Here is a 14,271-nt window from a genome sequence, read left to right as displayed (position 1 = left end):
AAAGTCATCCTTGAAAAAAGTGCATAAATCTTCATCAAAATCTTCAACTTAAAATCATAAATAGAATATTTATGAAATTTCACTTTCATAAATATTCTATTTATGATTTTAAGTACTTAAAATCATCTTATATTTAAAACAAAATTTATATGTAGAAAATGCTTACTCGAAATTTCAGCAATACACAGTGGGTCAAAAGTGACATTTTCTAGCCAAAACCTCTAAAACCAAAATTTTTTTATTTTTTTAATTAGAAACAGTTTATTATATTGAAACACATAATTTGTGGAAAAAATAACATTTGTTTTTTAAAAACTTCAAATTTTATTACATAATTACGCAAATTATTAAAAAACTCATTTATTTTCCACTTATAAAAAATTTCGTTTTTATCCAACAAAATTAACAACAAGGATATTATTTAAATTTATGTTTTACGCAAAGTATTCTATCGTTGGCTCTTGCAATAGTTCAAGTACACCAGATGGTAGACTTTTTTTTTTTGTTATGTATCTTCTTTCTTAATGTGCAAATTAAAAGATCAGATGCACATAAAAGGCGATGAAAAAGGTCTATATTTTTTTTTTACCGATCGCATTTTCTTGTAAAATTTTCACTAAAAATCTAAAAAAACCTTGTTGGTAGCCTCTTGAGCCTCTTAAGAGGCTACCAACAAGGTTTAAAAACCTTATCCAAGCATGCAAAGTTGAAACGCCATGTTTTATATTGCCTTCTAAAGTTTTTTTTTGAACAACTAAAGATAAATTGTTCATTTCGATTGGAGATGCACCACACACTGAACAGCATTGGTATGAGTTGGTTGCTGTGGAAATAATAGTTTGAATTTTTCCATCTATCATTGTTAAATTTACAATATGTTGTATTTCAACTTCCTTTGTTGTACCGTCCTTCAATAAAACAGGTACAACAGATAATGTTATCTCTTTAATAGAAGCCATAATTGACTCATATTCTGCAAGAATTACTTCATTTGATTCTTTTCTATATTTAAATCTCAGAGGTCTGCAGTAATTAGTTGACGATGGTTTCGGATTTCTCTAAACAACCTGTTTTTTGTCATCTTTGAAATAATATAGTTCTAGCGGAACCAAGCAAGTTATGAAAAGTGATTCATCTGTATGAAGTTCACTAGAAACATCTGACAGTTGTTTATAAACAGATTGTCCTGTTGCACCATCAAAACCAGCATTGTATATTATAAATAGTTAGTATAATCTTTAAGCACAGGTGAATTTAACACAACACTATAAGCTGAACATATTCTTGATGCAGTATGAAAGAGAAGTGCTTGTAATGGAACCTCTGCAGAGTAGTCACTGACCTAAATATTTTCAGTGTAGCATTTATTTTTAGCCTCTTTTACAATATGATAGGATGGGTATAGAGAGCTGAATGGAAGAGCATTGTTTCTTAAATGCTGATAAGTTTCTTTGGATAAATTAGCATCTAAGACTAGCGCTAATGATTGTTCTGAAGTAAGTGATTCTGTCGATAATTCTTTATTGTATATTTTTTTAACCACTTTTGCTTCTATAAACTTTTTACCCTTTTCAAACTTTTACTTGCTGCATATAAAAGTTCGTTTAAATTATATTTACTCAAAAGCTATTTAATTATGCTATCTTTAGTTCTCACAGACGCATCTTCAAAATCGAAGGGCGTCCACCTTAAAGTATAATATTATTTTATCAATTATTAAATCGTCGTAATAATTATACAAATAAATTATACACATAATAAATTTACACATAGTTAAAGTAAACATACCACAGGTTTTTGTTTCGATTTTTCTTTTTTTTACAGTCAAATATAGTTTGGTTTAACCAAACTTAATATCTTTTTTTAAATACTGCACTTGTTCTATTCGATTTTTTCCACTTTTTTTTAGCTTGGTAAATGAATTTCGAAATAATTGACAAGTTATCATTAGATTCTTCAAAATTGCTTTGGAAAACAAAACTCAAAATCTTTGCATGTAAATCATCATTTTGTAGTAAATTATTTTCCATTATATAATTCATAAGACATCTCCTATCCATTTTTAAGAGTTTGTCTGTTCAATAAAATACTTTTAATTTGAAAGAAAGTAATTTAAAATGTTTTTAATAAAGTAATTTTTTTACGAGTAGTAACTATGAAACTCAGTCCTTTCCTTTATTTCTCATTGGTTGTTATCGTGTTTTTTATCGATTACATATAATTTTATTGTTTTCGGAAATTATAAAATAAATAATAAATATTATGTCCCAAACTTGTGCTACGTAGAAGTATATAATTCATATTTTATCACAGTCTCTGAGTTTTTATTACTTTAAAACGGTAGCATAAAAAATTAGAAATAATGGTTTCAATGCGATCTAAATGTTCATTGAGCAAATACGAGGAAGTTACTGGAAAGCAATTAAAAAATACAAAAATATTTAGTTTTAAACTTTTGTCTTTAATAAAAATTATTATAAAGTCAAACTGCAGTTTTTAAATTTCAAATCTTCTTAAATTTTTTGTTATCGATCAAAAACGCATTAACAAGAAACATGGACGTAGTTAATTGAATTTAAAAGTGTATTTGTTTAGGCAGCTATAGGCAGCCAATTTTTATTCCACAAGATCATTGTCATATTGGTATTCAATTATATATCATTTTAAGCGGTTGATACAGGTTGATCTGATGGTTTTAAATGATTTTTTTGAAAAAAATAAAAACTTTTAACTCAAAATTATTGATGTTTGCATTGTTGAAAATATTTATATAAAATGTAAAAAATACTTTTTTTTTATGTGATTTAAATATTAACATAATACTATATAAGTCATTTATAAGTTAAAAAATAAACTTAAACTTCTTTAAAATAAGAAATCAAAGTTTTGATGTAAAAGATGTAAAAAAATGAAATTTTCACACTTTTTTGTTGTTATTGATAAAAAGTATTTAAGGAAATATTTAAACAACAAATATGGCGTTTTATTGACAAATTATTTTTTAATAAAATATAATTTCTGGCTTATTAATATATTGAGCAAAACTCGCCCTTTTCAAAATTTCAAAATTTAAAAACTTTTCTGTATGGTTTTGCCGGCTTCTGACCCACTGTGCAATAGCTTAAACTGAATTTCGTTTTAAAATAAAATGTTAGATCTTAATTATAGTTTAACCTTTCAAAATTACTGAGCACATTTTTTTAAACAGCGCAAAATTAAGGTTAAAAGTTCGGTTCGTCTTCAGATTCAGCCACAAGATTCAAGTTGAGTTAATTTAAGATTTTTATTTAAATTTGTAATTCATACAAATAATTTCCTCGCCATATAACAATCAAAACTTCAGTTGTTTGGCCTGAAATTTCCGGCGTAAACAATTGCCCGAACAGTTTAAAAAGGCTTTGCAAGAATATTTTAAGAGCGTTACTTACCATCCTATTGAAACTTATTTCTACAAAAAGAGCATCTTATAAAATTTTGCCTAACTTTTGTTGAGCCGCATTTGCAGCGCATCTAAATAAAAAAATTTAAAGTTATTGCAACGAGGGTAGGAGGAAGGGGGCAGCTTTTAACAGAAGCAGCTTTAAAAAAATGCATTTCTGAAGTGTTTTTGTATTTAAGCCTAATAAAACTAGATATTTTGTGAAGATAATATTTATCCTCGCATCTGTCACCTGTTTTTCCTGACATTTTGCTAAACTGGGCAAAATTTTTGATTGATTTGTTTTTGAGGACAAATTGTAAACATTTCGATGTAAAGTAGAAAGATTTTTCTGACCACTTTTCTTACTTGTGAGATGTTTAATGTTATTTATGAGAGGGAATAGATCATAACATTTACAATTAAGGGGCTATTCCTCCTTAAAATTTCTATATTTTAAAAAAAAAAAAAAACTGTTTTTAACTACCTTTACCTGTTTATGATTATAAAAATTGTTTTAAAAGTAGCAAACTAACCTATAACTATCTTAATTTGTCTATTTAAATAAAATATCCTAACGTGATATTCCTAGCATCGCCATAGCAACGCACTTGTTTAACTGTATACATCCTACATTTTAACTTTATTCAACCCTAATGTGTGTTATAATTGTAATGTTCAAGCTTGAACAGCTTCTTTATGAATTTTTTCAGAATTTTTGTAAAGGTTGCTACATCAAGTACGACAATTTAAATCAGTTGTTAAATAGTGTTATTTTATTAGCTTAGTTTTATTAGTGAAAATGGGAAAAGATTGTCAATTGAAGCAACGTACACAAACTCACCGTAAAAGTAAAGGGTTTATTGGAAATCTTAATAAATCTGTGAACATTGATAGTGTTTCTGATAATGTTAGTATTGAGTTGCCAACAATTAATTTAAATGCTGCTAACAGCACTTGTGTTTTAAAACAAAATAATAAAAACTCACTTAATTTGTCAGCTTCGTCTCGAAAAGTTTAAGACTTAGAAGATACACTTGTTTTGAAACCTTGTATATCTGGTTATCGTATCATTGATGTTGCTGTTTTGTTTTCTGTTTTTAGTTCTTTTCTGTGTCCAGAATGTGGAAGTCCCACACTCTCATCAGGTGAGAGATATAATAAATGACACGGTTTATCTTCCTTGTTATATCTTCAGTGTCAAAAAAAAGATTGCAACTATCTCAATTAGTTCTACACCTCTATCAATCATAATAATAAAAAAGGATTTGATAATAATAAGCGAATAATTTATTGCATGCGACTATTAGGCCATGGATATGCAGGCATAAAAAAGTTTTACACTTTTATGAATTTACCTAAGCCTATGACCAAAAACAACTTTAAAAAACTACTTAAAATAATTGCAACAGCTGTTAAAACTTTAGCAGAACAAACAATGATAAATGCTGCAAATAAGTTGCTAAAAACATCTTTGGCACCAACTGATATTTGTGTATCTTGCGATGGTACATGGCACAAACGAGGATATTCATCGCTGAATGGAGTCTTTTCTGTTATCTCTACTATTAATGGCAAAGTGTTAGATGTTGAAGTCATGTCTAGATATTGTAAAGATTGTTGTATAAATCAAGACCTTCAAAAGCCTAACCCAAATGCTTATGCACAATGGTGAAATTTGTAAGTATAATTACCAAGGTTCTGTCGTATGGAGCTAGAAGTAGCAAAACGTGTTTTTCAGCGTTCTATTGATAATCGCCAGTTAAGGTATAATCAATATTTAGGTGATGGAGACAGTAAAAGTTACATAAATGTTTAAAATACATACCCTGATATAAAAATTAAAAAGCTGGAATGCGTTGGACATTATCAAAAGAGAGTTAGAACACGGCTTCGGCATTTAAAGAAAAGAGAAAAAGGCCTTGGTGGTAAAGGGCGTCTTACAGATGCGACAATTGATCGCTTTCAAAATTTTGTTGGAGTTGCAATCAGACAAAACGTAGGTAACCTAAGGAACGTAGGTAAACGTAGGTAACCTAAAGGAAATGAAAGCAGGAGTGTTAGCATCGCTATTTCATGTTGCCTCATCGAAAAATAATAGTTTACATTTTCCACACTGCCCTACTGGTTCAGACAGCTGGTGCAAATACAATGCTGATAAAATAAATAAAACAACAACATATAAGCCAGGACCGGGTTTACCAATGGACGTTATTATGAAAGTGAGATATATATTTGAAGAGTTAAGTAAAGACAGCAAGTAACAAAAATGTTTGCACGGCAAAACATAAAATGCTAATGAATCGTTTAATAGAATGATTTGGGATCGTATACCAAAACAAACATTTGTCTCGCTTACCCAATTAGAAATTGGTGTATATGATGCTGTTGCTTACTTTAATATTGGAGCAAAAGCATCATTTGATATTTTTAAAGAACTGAACATGGAACCAGGCTTTCATATGATTGCAGGATGCAAAGTATTAAATAATGAAAGAAAAAGAAATGCTGAATATCGAATAAACCCTGATAATAAGTCAAGACGGCAATTTTTACGTGCCAAAAAGTTGAAAAAAAATGACTAAAAAATTGAAAAAGATGGTGACTTGTATGTACCTGGTGGATTTTGAAAATTTGGATTTTTATTTTTACCTATTTTATGAATAAAATATTAGTGTATTTAAAGTTTTTACTTTAATCGAGTTTTTCTCAGAATAGCAATTTGTGGACGCCGGCCAATATATTTGGAGAACGGTAAGATATTTTTTAATGAAGTTTTCATAAAGCGTTTTCCATATTATACTCTATGATATGAATGGAACGGATTTTATTTAAATTTAAAAAAAAATGTTTTGGGTCAATAAAATGATAAAAAAAATTGATCTTAAACTTCGGTCGTCCTGTTGCGGTGGTGAGAAAAAGTTATGAAAAATCTGTTTCCCTCATATCATAGACCTGCCTTATAACAACATTATGGTTCAATATGGAAAGGTAAAAATGAGTCAATTTCTTTGTATTTTGGCCGGCGTAAAGTCATTTTTTGGTCATTTTAGGGGTATTTTGTGGTTACCATGGCAACAATATGGGTTTTCAAAAAAAAAGTTAGTCCATTATTCTTAATTTAATATAAGCATGTTACCAAAAATCATTTTTTGTAAAAAATTATTGTTAATCATTTAAAATGCTGTTGGGGCAGTTTTGAATAAAACGAATGGGGCACCTTTGAATTGTTTAAACTTCTCGCACTGTATTGCTTGATTATTACGGCCTGATTTTTGATTGTCTAATATTGAAAATGGTTCAAAATTATGAAAAAAAGAGAGTGACAAAAGTCATAGAGGAAGATATTAATAATGCTGTTCTCCAAGTTGTAAATGGATTATTGAGGCTAAGCGAAGCTGCTAAAACTTATAATATAAAACGTAATACTTTACATTATAGAATAAAGAAGTATAAAAAATTTATCTAAGACCAAGCTTGGTTTGACAACTAAATATACTGTTTTACAAGTATTTAACAAATATGAGGAAATAATGTTAAGAGACTAATAAAAAGCTCTAAAATGAATTATGGCTAAACATATAAACAAGCAAGAGAATTAGCATTTCATTATCCTATGAAACTTTGCAAATATCCAAGTAAATGGATGGAAAATAAAAAAGTTGGTATAGAGTGGTTGAAGGGCTTCATGAAACGTCACCAAGAACATTCACTTAGAAAACCTGAAAATACAAGTTTGTCTTGTTCAACAAGTTTCAATCAGTACAATGCAAATCAGTTTTTTGATAACTATGATAAAGTTTTTAAAAATATAATTTCACTTGATAGAATTTATAATATCCACGAAGCCAGCATTATGACAGTAGTACAAGCACCCCATGTTATAGCCTCACGTGGAACAAAACAATAGGACAGTGTGCGTCTGCTGAACGTGGACAACGAATTATTATGTGTGGTATAGGAAATGCCATAGGAAATTTTATTCCGCTTGTCTTCATATTTCCAAGAGTACGGTTTCATGACACCATGATATAGGTGGACCATCTGGTTGTATTGGTTATGCAACAGTACAACAAGTGGCTGAATGACAAGGCCATTGTTTTTAAAGGTTCTGGAACATAAAAAAAACTATTCAGATTTTCGAAAAAGAATTCTATTTTACTCTTAATGGATTATCATGAAAGCCATTATACATTAGATACCATAATTTATTGTTGTAAAAACGAAATGGTGGTTCTAACATTTCCTCTTCATTGCACTCATAGAATGCAATCTTTGGATGTGGCAGTCAATGGTCTTTTCAAGCAAAAACTTTCCATCTCTCAGAATGATTGGCTCACATGCAATCCAGGAAAATTCAATAACAATACGTAATTTAATTGGCATAGTGACACCAGCATATACTGTCACATATATTGCCAGAAATATTGTTGCAGGTTTTTCAGCATCTGGAATATATCCTTTTTTCACGACTTGTTTTCTGCAATGATAACTTTCAAAGTGCTGAGGTAACTTATCGCCCTCTGATAGAAACATTTAGTAAAGCTACCTTTTATAATTCAAATCAAATTTCTTTTACACCTGAAGGCATAGTTAAGCAAAAACAAGATTTTATAATTGATTATAAGGATGGTGGGCAAAAAAATACAAGCAACGCCTTACAATCACAGCACACAATAACTCCTGAATCAGTAAAATCATATCAAAAAACTCTACCTCGTAAAAAAACTAATAGAGGCAGAAAAAGTGGGAAATCTAAGATTCTTACTGACACTCCAGAAAAAGAAGAAATAAAAAAATCTTTTTTTTTAAAAGTTTAGATTTTGTTGCTTGTAAAGATTCTATTAAAAATTATTTGATGTTATATATAAATATATATATATATATAAACATATATATATATATATATATATATATATATATATATATATATATATATATATATATATATATATATATATATATATATATATATATATAAATTTTGTTAGTGTATTCTACAAACAGAGTGCTCAATGTTCTAAAAGAACAGAGCAATAATAAATTAGTAAAAACACTTATCTAATTTTTGATTTCTTCAACAATGTGTTTCACCATCAGTTGGTTCATCAGAAAGATTCTTCTTGATGAACCTACTGATGGTGAAACACAGTGTTAAAGAAATCAAAAATTAGATAAGTGTTTTTACTAATTTATTATTGCTCTGTTCTTTTAGAACATTGAGCACTCTGTTTGTAGAATACACTAACATAATATATATATATATATATATATATTATATATATATATATATATATATATATATATATATATATATATATATATATATATATATATATATATATATATATATATTCTTGATTACATTGTAAGTGTTTTTTAAATGTTCTATAATATAATATTATACTAAACAATGCATTAACACAAACATTTGTGTTTTTGTAGTGTAAGATTTTAATTAGATCAGTGAATGCTTTAATATTTTTCCATGATCTTTGTTTTATCTATTGTTACTAATAGAAGCTTAAAATTTATTCGTTACTATACATTACCGTTAAAATTGGGTTTTATGTAAGTTTAAAGTTTAGTTTTGTAAGCTTTTTTTTTTAAGCTTCTTCTATTTACAGCTTAAATAGCTTTATATAACTTTTGTTTGATCAACTCTCTAAAATGATTATAAGATTAGATTGTATTAAAAAAAAAAAATGTTTTTAATATTAGAAACCTAAACTTAATAAAATTTAAAAGTAGCTCAATGCTCTATTAAAAAAGTATGTAATCCCTAGTCATTTCCATTTGCCCGAGATAATTCAAAGCTGCCTCAGGGTGGGGCAGTTTTGAATATTTTCACGCGTGTTAAATAAATAGGAATTCTGAATTAATTTTTAGCTCAGAATTTATTAAAACACTGCAATTTTGTTCCTTAATAATTGTTTTGACTATTCAGAAGAAAAAAAGTGGTTAAATAATCAAAATATCGATTTATAAAAATAGTTTAAAATATGTTCAAACCTGTCCCCCCTCCCCTATTCACTAAAGTAGAGTTGATCTAAAATATAAGGTAAATAAAGTATTAAAGGTTGTGCATCATATGCACTGAAGTTTCATTTTTTCTATTGCATTGCGGACATATTTTATCTTCTTTTAGTTTTATATTAAACGTTTTTACATTTGTTGGTTAAAAAAAAAAAGAGCTATTTTAAAAGCGGTTTCCCTGGTTTTATTGTTTATATATTTAGAGTATAATTTTTGAAAAAAAACCTTAAAGTGACATTATTTATGTTTTTCATACTATGACTGTAGTTTGAGGTAAAGTAATTATATTTGTAATCAAGATCTTTTTATTGTTTATTCAACAGTATGTATAGTGTTAACAGAAAGGTTACTGTATTCATATTTGGCCTTTCATGCTTTTGGAAATTCTTTTGCAAGTTATTTTTGTTTATTGATGAGTAGATATCTATTTATCAATAGACATTTATCATACTTGTTTTTCTTATTGTTTAATTTTTAGAATTTACATTTAAATCACTGTGAATGATAAAAGTTGAAGAGCACAGTCCAAACTATATTGAAGCGCTAAAAAACGCTTGTTGTTGCATACAACTACAAACACTTTTAAAGGTTTCAATTTGTAGGTAACTTGTAATACGTACAATATTAACCTCCCATGAATAATTGTTTAACATTAATTTTTGATATATGACATGATAATATAAAACATGGAAAGTATAAATAAAAATGTAACTGCATAGACCAGAAAAATTTTTGCAGCGAAATAATTATTAGCGAAGTAATTAAAGTAATTATAGCTAACCCTTTAGGACCCTTAATAGCCAACCCCAAAGGTATGCTTCCTACTGTAATTAATTAATTATTTTTTTTTTTATGTTTTATTAAACTTAAATGAATAATCATCGACAGATGTCAAATCTCAATAAAAACGAATATTTCTTGATAAAAGTTTGGACCATTCTAAGTTATCTCAGGGGGTAAATGAGAGGACTATTAAACTTTTTATGGTTATAAATCTTTAACGAAACGAGATTTTTTGTTGAAATTTGAAATCTGTCGATTAATTATGATATAATTCATAATAGAAATTCATAATAGAAATTAAAAAAATTTTTAAATCTTAGTTGACGCAGTTCTTGGAAAGAGGCAATTCGAGGTCAAATCGGGGCTTGGGTAGGTCCAATTACCTCATATCAATAGACATTTATCATGTCAACAACAAAACTCCTGAGCACTTGCCTAAAATACGTAAAGTCTTCCAGCGAAATGGTAATAGCTATTTTCCATATAATATTTTATATAATACTCCATATAATATTCTATAAAATTTAATAAAAAAACTTAAAAAAATAAATAAATTTGTTAGTGACTAGTTTTTTTATTAAATTTCATACAACCTCTTGAAGTTAAATTCTTTTCTCAGATTTGTATGTTTAAAAAAAAATTATTTATAAATTTAAGTTGGCCCACATACATTGTAAATTGCTTTTAAATAAAGATTATTCATACCATTATTTCTTTATATATTGATAGATTTATCTTTATTCAAACAAAATAAATTCGCCGCAAAATTTCTGCTTGTAAGTAAGAAATTTATAATAAACATTAGAGTTGATGTGTTTTGGTGTGTTCTTTGAGTACAACTTTTTAATTTCTGTAAGTATTTTAAAATAATTCTTATATTCTTCAGTCAAAAATACATTTAAATTGTTTAAAAATTTATATATATATGTTAGTATAAAATTGGTTTGAGCATCAACAATCAAGCCAATATTACCAGACGGGTATCAAATGGTTTTTGTCTGGGCTTACATGCACGGGATTTTGACGAAAAAGTAATTGGTTTCCGGACGGGCCCCATGTGGTAAATTAATGAAGCAAATTTGCTTGATTAGCAAAACCGAGCCAACATAGGCAGACAGGTATCGTTATTGCCTGAGCTGACGGAAACGGGATTTTGACGGGTAAAAAATTCAAGCAAATTTGTTCGACTGGGTTTTTTCTGGTTTTTATCAGCCCAGGAACAAAAGTTCTATAGAATATCTATAAACTTTTGAGACATACGGCCTCTATAAATTATATGGAAATGCTATAAAATTTCTATAGAAAGTCTATTAATTTCTATAGAAAGTGTTATAAATCTTTTTTTCTATAAAATATAAAGTGGAAAAAAAAGTTCTATCAGAATTTCTTAAGAAATTAACAGAGGTTCTATAGAAATTCTATAGAATTTTATAGAACTTCTATAGATCATATGATTCAAAATTTTATAGAAATTCTATAAAACCTTTTTCCCTGGGAGAACCAAAGGATCTGGAGACTTGACGGGTCTCCCATAAGGTTCCCAAATGGGTTAACCTAATTATACAAAAATCATTACAAAACATACTCGATGGTTGCATTTATAATTCGTATTGTGCGTAAAATAAATTTAAAAATTTAACTTATATGCATTAAACTTTTTCTATACATTATGTTTAATTTGTTAAATTGTAATTAAAGAGACATTTTTTTTTTTGGTGTATATTTTCGCTCTGTAACCATTCCATTGAGACACTGATGGATTTTTAAATTTTGAAAATGATCGTTTTTAAAATTTAAAATAATGATTTTGATCATTTAAAATTAAAATGATAAAAATATACAGCTTTTTTCTGCTAGTGATTGTAATAACTGCTTTGAGGTTTATCAAAATATTGGTTTAGTCAGAAACATTTAAAAGAGCAAACAGGTGAATGCTGTGATTATATTATAGGAAATTTAAAGCTTATAAATCGTTTTTACTGATACATTCTTTTTCATTGATTTTTCTGTATTTTATGTAAGCAAATAACTGATGCTAACAAAGTTTAACCACCGTCAGATATGAAGGTATATAAATATATATATATATATATATATATATATATATATATATATATATATATATATATATATATATATATATATATATATATATATATATATATATATATATATTTATATATATATATATATATATATATTTATATATACATATATATATTAGGTGTTTACATATAAATGCCAAACATAGCTTTATTGTTATGATGTATAGCGATGCACTGCATTTTTTATTCATTGATATTTTTTGACTTTAATTTAAAATTGTACGCTTGTAATAGTAACAATAATATCATAATATACATAATAACTTATACTTACAATACTTATACTTGTAAACACATATAATAACTAACTTATGTTTACTATGCTGATTAAATTGTTATTGATATGAACTTTTGCATTTAAACTTGAACTATAAAATTTTAATTTAACTTGATATAAATAACTTGATAACTTTAAAATAAATAACGACAACAAAAACATGAAAGTATTTGTTACATAGATCATGACCATATGCCTTACTATTATAACTGAGTTATAATAAGTTAAACATCGTTTTTCTTTTCCATAACTTTATTTTAAAATGTTAGAATGAAAATATTCAATTCAAGGTTAAAGAAACAAAATTAGGTCTTATATGATATGTATCTTATATATATCTTGTATTTTGCAGCATGCCTAAAATTTTTTCTGTTTAGTGCACTCTAACTGTTGACAATATTTGCATACCGAAATGAGTAAAAGTGACTTCAACGACCAGAGAATGTTTTTAATAAATGTTAGTAATGACAGGTTAGTAAATATAATTATAATAAGTATGGTAATAACTTTTATGAATGATACATATATACTCACATAAGTGTGAGACATATGTATAATAGACTTGATGAACCTTTTGGAACCTTTTGGGGACAAATATAATGATTGGAGTAAATATTATCTTTGTTTATTACTACAATTGCAGAACGTAAGAAAATATTTTATTTTATCTAAAGATTAATGAAAAAAAGTTAATATTTTCTTAAGTATTAAATATTTTAAAAAAACACGTATTAAAAAAAAGTATGTATTATAAAACAAAAAAATAAATATTGTGGTATAAAAAAAACACATGTGATATGAAAAAGTATATACATCACATTAACTATGTTGTCTATAAATGGGTTTTAACTGGTATTTCAGCTTCAGCTTTAAACTCATTAGCTTTAAATTAAAGCCGAAGCTGATCAAGTCAGTTTAATCAGCTTAATAGCTGCTAATATAAAAGAATAATACTCCATGAATATATTATATTAAAAAAATATAAAGTAAATTATTCAATGAAAATCTAAGATAGTGACAAACTATAAACAAACATGTAAAAAAATTTCAAAAAAATTTGCCAAAAGTTGTTGCTGTTTATAAATGACGCTGTCAGAACGTTGGCCAAGCACTCACAATTTTGGGGATCCAAATCGGATTTTTAGAAATTTGTTTAAAAAGTGGTGCCCAATAACCTAATTCCATTTTTGATTATCTACAGTTTTTGGTCGAGTTCAAAGTTCTTTCAAAAGATGGTTTTATCTATGAAAATATTGAGTTTGAAATCAATCTTGCTGTTATCATATATGATGCACTTGCTAGAGCATTTGTTAAGTGTATTTATGAACACAATGGTTATTACTGATATGAGCGTTGTGTTCAAAAAGGAGAGCAGTGTGGCAAGATAATACTCCCACATATTTTATCAATTTTAGGCACTTGTTCAGATTTTTTCCTCAAGAGCATTCTGAACATCTAAGTGGTGTGTTAAATGGTTTTAAATTTTCACATGGCGACAAAGTTTCCTTCAGACTTTATGCATCTAGTATGTTTTTGGGTATGCAAGGACTCATCAACTTATGGTTAAATGGCCCAAATGTTGTAAATTGTCTGAGATTACAGTCAGTACTTAAGTAGTGGATTGTTCCAGATATGTGGTTACATTCCAAGAA

This window comes from Hydra vulgaris, chromosome 03 (genome assembly GCF_038396675.1).
Source record: "Hydra vulgaris chromosome 03, alternate assembly HydraT2T_AEP".
Lineage (NCBI taxonomy): Eukaryota > Metazoa > Cnidaria > Hydrozoa > Anthoathecata > Hydridae > Hydra > Hydra vulgaris.
The sequence above is the reverse complement of the archived record's forward strand: the minus strand, read 5'-3'. Positions refer to the sequence as shown.